This window comes from Callorhinchus milii, unplaced genomic scaffold (genome assembly GCF_018977255.1).
Source record: "Callorhinchus milii isolate IMCB2004 unplaced genomic scaffold, IMCB_Cmil_1.0 Scaffold3, whole genome shotgun sequence".
NCBI classification, from domain to species: Eukaryota; Metazoa; Chordata; class Chondrichthyes; order Chimaeriformes; family Callorhinchidae; genus Callorhinchus; species Callorhinchus milii.
This window is the reverse complement of record NW_024704744.1, coordinates 1,256,835-1,262,834: the sequence shown is the minus strand read 5'-3', so window position 1 is coordinate 1,262,834 and position 6,000 is coordinate 1,256,835. Positions and strand designations below refer to the sequence as shown.

The 6,000-nt window shown below is 53.2% G+C and overlaps 1 pseudogene; it reads right to left on the bottom strand.

Annotated features, from left to right (window-relative positions):
- Positions 1–1,734: 1,734 nt before the first annotated feature.
- LOC121848592 lies at positions 1,735–1,870 on the bottom strand (annotated as a pseudogene).
- Between the last annotated feature and the right edge of the window lie 4,130 nt (positions 1,871–6,000).

Below are 6,000 nucleotides of genomic sequence, written 5' to 3'. Positions count from 1 at the left end.
GGGGTCACGGCGTTTGGTGCGGGAGAGGACACGGGCTGTAGAATTCTGGATTATCTGCAGCTGTGGAGGGAGGAGTGGGGAAGGCCAACAAGCAGGACATTTGCATAGTGGAGCCTGGAGGTGATGAAGGCAATGAACAAGAGTTTCAGTGGCCTGAGGGGTGAGGCAGTGGCGGAGTCGGGCGATGCTGTAGAGGTGAGGGAAGGCAGAGCGGGTCATGGCTTGGATGTGGGGAAGAAAAGACAGTTGAGGGTCGAAGAAGACACTGAGGTTCCTGACTGGCTGGTGAGTTGAAGTGTGCAACCATGGAGGTTGATGCTGCCAGAGCCTGAGGTGCAGAGGCGCTGACACGAGCCCATCAGGAGGGCTTCAGTCTTGTTCACATTCAACTATAGGCAGTTTGCCCTCATCCAGGACTTGATGTCCGACGGTAGTCTGTCAGGACAGCAGTGGTCCTGGAGTTGAGGTGGAGGCAGAAAGATAGAGTTGGATGTCCTCTGAATACATGTGGAAGTTGACCCCATGTCTGCGGATGATGTCACCAAAGCGGAACATGTAGATATTAAAGAGGAGACAAGGACAGAGCCCTGGGGGACCCCCGACGTAACAGTGTGGGGGCTGGATAAGAAACCATTGGTGGCAACAAGGCGGAGACGGTCAGAGAAATAGGAATCGAACCAGGCAAGGGCAGGTCCGCAAAGATTAAGTAAAGAGACGAGGCGGTGTATGAGGATGGAGTAAGTAAAGATTAAGATTAAGTAAAGAGGAGAGGCGGTGTATGAGGATGGAGTAAGTAAAGATTAAGAAAAGAGGAAGGCGGCAGAGAGGTCGAGGAGGACAAGGAGGCAGAGGGAGCCCTGATCACAGATGTTCAGAATGTCATTGGTGACTGTGACCAGTGCAGTTTCTGTGCTGTGGGCAGCGCGGAAGTCGGATTGGAGGGGTTCAAAGACATAATGGTGAGAAAGAAAAGAACGGAGCTGGGACCCGACGACTTGTTCTAGGACCTTGGAGAGGAATGGCAGGTTAGAGATGGGGCGGTCGCTGGAGAGGAGGGATGGGTCCAGGCCAGGTTTTTTTCAGGATGGGGGTGATGACGGCTGTTTTTAGGGGGGTGGGAACTGAACCGGTGGACAAGGAGAGGTTGATGACATCGGACAGGAGAGGGGCCAGAAGGTGGAGCTGGGAGATGAGGAGAGAGGTGGGGATGGGATCGAGGGAGCAGGTGGTGGGTTTGAGTTTGTGGACAGTCGTGGTGAGGGAGGAGGGAGAGATAGGGTCGAAGGAATAGAGGAGGGAATGGTTAGGGGGGGTGGGTCGTGAGGGAGAGGTGATGTGGCGCTGCCAGTGGACGGGGCAGAGGTCGCTGAACGTATCCCCTCGATTTTAGATTCAAGGAAGTCCAGCATCTCCTCACAGTTGGAGTTTGAGGAGAGGGTGGGCGAGGCGAGGGGAGGTGGAGACGGATTGTGATGGAAAAGAGAAGCCTAAAGTTGTCCTTTGCCTCCAAGATAACCTTAAGCAGGAGGAGGATTTGGCGGAGGCAAGAGGGCAGCGTAGGTCTTGGTGTGGTGACGCCAGATCTGCCAATGGACCATTACTTTGAATTTGGTCCAGGCGGGTTCGGCCACTCGCACTTGTTATGATGAACTCGGCCCCGGTGCTGACTGGATGGAGAGCAGAGCAGGAATGGAGCATTGACACCAGAGGAAGACTCTGCTGTTAGTGTGCAAACCAGGGAGAGTGCGAGCAGTTGCCACCAACACAAACTCGGCACCACAGGCGGCAGCACAACCCGCAGTGCAATGGGTTGGCCTGGTCCTGGGAGAAGCACCTTCATGATCATGGTGTCTCCCCGCCAGGTAAGTCTACTCCAACCCCGCTCACCTGCCAGCTCACCATTAGCTCTGCACCGCACGGTTACAGCACCTAGTGCATCCCCCGGCTGCCCCCCACACTCACTGCACCCCCTCCCTGCCTACACCCCAGGATCTGGCGCACCCCCTCCTTGCCTTACAACCCTCCTTTCTCAGCGCTCTTCCCATTGCCCAAAGGAACGAATTCAAGATCCTCATCCTCACGTACAAGGCCATTCATGGCCTTGCTCCCTCCTAACTCTCCGACCTATTATCCCCCTACTTACCTTCCCGTGCCCTCCGTTCCTCTGGCTCCGGTCTGCTACACATCCCCCGCCCTAACCGCCCTACCATCGGTGGCCAGGCTTTCAGCCTCTCAGCCCCTAGGATCTGGAACTCCATCCCCCAGTTCTTTCGCCTTGCTTCCTCCCTTTCCCCCTTCAAGGCCGGTCTCAAGTCCTTTCTCTTCAACCGTGCCTTCAGCTCCCCTCTCGACTCTCTACCCCCTCCTCGCTCCCTCCCTTCCCTCCCCTAACCCTAACCATTTCTCCCCTGCTCGGGTCCCAACCCAACTGTCCAGCGCCTTGAGACATCCTCCCGATGTGAAAGGCGCTCTATGAATGCAATCATGTTGTTGTTGTTTTTGTCTGTGGACCGCTTTCAGTGTGGGCAAACTGGTGGCCTCCTGGTGGGCCTCTTCTTCAAAATCTACAGGCTGCCTTTCAGTGACATCATCCAAGACATGGAGTCAACTTCCACATGTATGTGGAAGACACCCAACTCTACCTCTGTGCTTCCACCCTTGACTTCAGGACCACTGCTGTCCTGACAGAATGTCTGTCAGACATCAAGTCCTGGATGAGAGCTAATTTTCTTCAGTTGATTATCAACAAGACCGCGGCCCTCTTTATCGGCTTCTGTCAGTGCCTCCACACCTCAGTTGCCGACAGCATCACCATTCAGGGCTGCATACTCCACTTTACTAAGCCAGTCCGGAACCTTGTTTCCAGAACCGGCATATTATTTGACCCACAACTATCCTTTGTAGTCCACATCTGTGCCATCTCTGCCTTCCCCGCCTCCACAACATCTCTCGGCTCCGCCACTGTCTGACACCGCAGGCCACCGAAACTCTCATACATGCTTTCATAACATTGAGGCTTGACTTTGTAAATTCCTTGCTTGTCGGCCTCCCCAACTACTCCCTCCATACGCTGTAGATCATCTGGAACTCTGCAGCCTGTGTCCTCTCCTGCACCAGGCTCCATGACCCTATCACCCCCATTCTCGCCTGACACCACTGACATCCCATCACTCTGAGGATACAGTTCAAAATCCTGCTTCTCACCTTCAAAGCCCTCAATGGTCCTGCTCCCCCCTTACCTCTGTGACCTCCTAAACCCCTACCATCTTGCCTGCTTCCACCGCTCAGTGGGCTCTGGCCTACTTCACATTTCCCGACTCGCCCGCCTCACAAATGGTGGGCTTTCTGTCACTTTGCCCCTGCATTCTGGAACTCCACCCCCATTCCCTCTGCCTCGCACGCTCCTTTGCATCCTTCAAGAACAATCTCAAGAAACCTCCTCTTCAATCGTGCTTTCAGTCACCCTGCCGAACCCCGCCCTCCACATTCCACAAACCCGAAACCCAGTTTGGATCTGAAACACAGACTATCCAGTGCCTTGGGATGTCCTCCCAATGTGAAAGGCGCACACAAATGTAATTTTGTTGTTGTTGTTTATCTGGCCTGAGATCAACATTCCATCTTCAGCTCCGGGAGGAAGTTCCAATGTGCTGAACAGTTAGGATTTGCATCCGTGCTGTAGGTTGGGATCAGGAGAGGTGGAGTGCAAGGGTGTAGGAGGGTGTGGGTACGAGGGTGACCAAAAGCGTGGTGAAAGAGGAGGGTCTTGAGACGGGCCTTGAAAGAGGCAAAGAAGGGTCGAAGTGAAGGCAATTGTGGGATGGAGTTCTAACATGGAAAACAAAGAGTATGGATAAACGGGTCCTTCTCAGATTGGTGGGATGTGACTAGTGGAGTGCCACGAGGATCAGTGCTTGGGTCTAAACTATTTACAATCTGCATTAACGATCTACATGAGGCCTTCGAACTTAATATATCCAAATTCGCGGGTGACACTAAACTAGGAGGGAAAGCAAACACCGAGGATGACATTAAAGAAACGCAACAAGATATAGATAGGCGAGATGAGTGGCCAAATAGGTGGTAGATGAAATATAATGTAGGGAACTGTGAGGTCATCCATCTAGGTGGTAATAGAGCAGATTATGTTTTAGAAGGTGAGAGACTACATAGTGTTAGCGTTCAGAGGGACTTGGGTGTCTTTGTACACCAGTCACAAAAAGTTAGTTTGCAGGTACAGCAAGCAATCAGGAAGGCTAATGGTATGTTGGGGTGGAAGGATGGAAAGAATTGAGGAAGAGCAAAGGGATTTGATGCCCATGTACTGCATTCAGTTTTGGGCACCGCAGGTCTAGAAAAACACATTGACCTTAGAGTGGGTGCAGCACCAATTCCCTGAAATGATACAATACAAAATTATATTTGGGAGGACATCCCAAGGTGTTGGACATCCAGGGATTTGGCCTTAGCAGGGGGAGTTGGGATCGGGCATCTGGAGGGCATAAAGGGTGGTCGAAGAAGAGGGTCTTGAGACATGCCTTGAAGGAGGCAATGGAGGGAGTGAGGCAGAGAGAATGTGGGATGGAATTCAAAGTGTGGTTGGAGGCAGAGAGGTTGAATCCCTGACCGCTGATGTTGGGGCGGGCCGGCGGATGATGTGGAACAGGCCAGAATCCACTGAGCAGAATGAGCGCACAGGTCGCTTTGCAGTTAGCAGGTCAAAGAAGTAGGGAGGAGAAAGTTTGTGGATGGCATACGAGGCAAGGACAAGCCAAGGGAGCCAAGCGAGGGTGGAGGTGATAGGGTCACAGAGCTTAATAGGGTAGAGCAGCTAGGGTAGAGCTGCAGAGTTCTGAATAGTCTGTAACTTGTAGAGGGAAGAGTTGGGAAGACCGACAAGCAGAGAATAAGCATAATCGACACTGGATGTGATGAATACGTGTATGAGAGTCTCGGTCTCGGTAGCCTGAGGGTAAAGACGGTGACTGAGCTGTGCAATGTTGTTTCTGTGTTCCGGGCAGCATGTAAACCCAATTGGAGTGGTTCGTGAGATATTGGCGGGGAGGAAAGAGCGAAGCTGACAAGCAACAACTTGTTCCAGGGCATTGAAATCAAGGACCGGTGTAAGGAGTGGATGTTTTCAATGAACTCAAAAACATTGGAGAATTGCGGTTTTCAATGGGGAAAACAACAACAACAACAAAATTACAATTATAGAGCTCCATTCACAGCGGGAAGATGTCCCAAAGCGCTGAGCGGTCCGGTGTTGGGGCCTGAGCATGGGGGAGGGGTAGTTTAGGGGTGAGGGAGGCAGAGAGGTGGGAGGGAGACCAAAGGCACGATCAAAGAGAAGGGTCTTGAGACCAGCCTTGAAGGAGGCAAGGGAGGAAACGAGGGGAAGGGACCATGGGATGGAGTTCCAGACTGTGGGAGCAGAGAGGCTGAAAGCCCGGCCACTTGTGGTAGGGCGGGTTGGGCGGGAGACATGGAGCAGGCCGGAGTCCACTGATGGGAGGGAGAGGGCAGCTTGGCAGGGAGTCAGCATGTCAGAGAGTTAGGAGAGGGCAAAGCCATGGATGGCCTTGAAAGTGAGGATGAGGATTTTTAACTCGATCCTCTGGGGGATGGGGAGTCAATAGAGTCGGGCGAGGGTGGGAGTGATGGTGTCACGGAGCCTGATACACGAGAGTACATGAGCTGCAGAGTTTTGGATGATCTGAGGCTTGTGAAGGGAAGGGTTGGGAAGGCTGATAAGGAGTTCCTGTTATCGAGCGTTGAGCTGATGAATGCGTGGGTGAGGGTTTGGGCAGCCTGAGGGGTGAGGCAGTGACGGACTCTGGCAATGTTGCGGTGGAGGTGGTGGCAGTGCCGGTCATGGCGCGGATGTGGGGGAGAAAGGACACTTCAGGGTCAAACAAGACACCCAGGTTCCTGACTGTCTCAGTGAGGTTGAATGTGTAGCCGTGGAGGCTGATGCTGCCGGTGCCCGAGTTGCGGAGT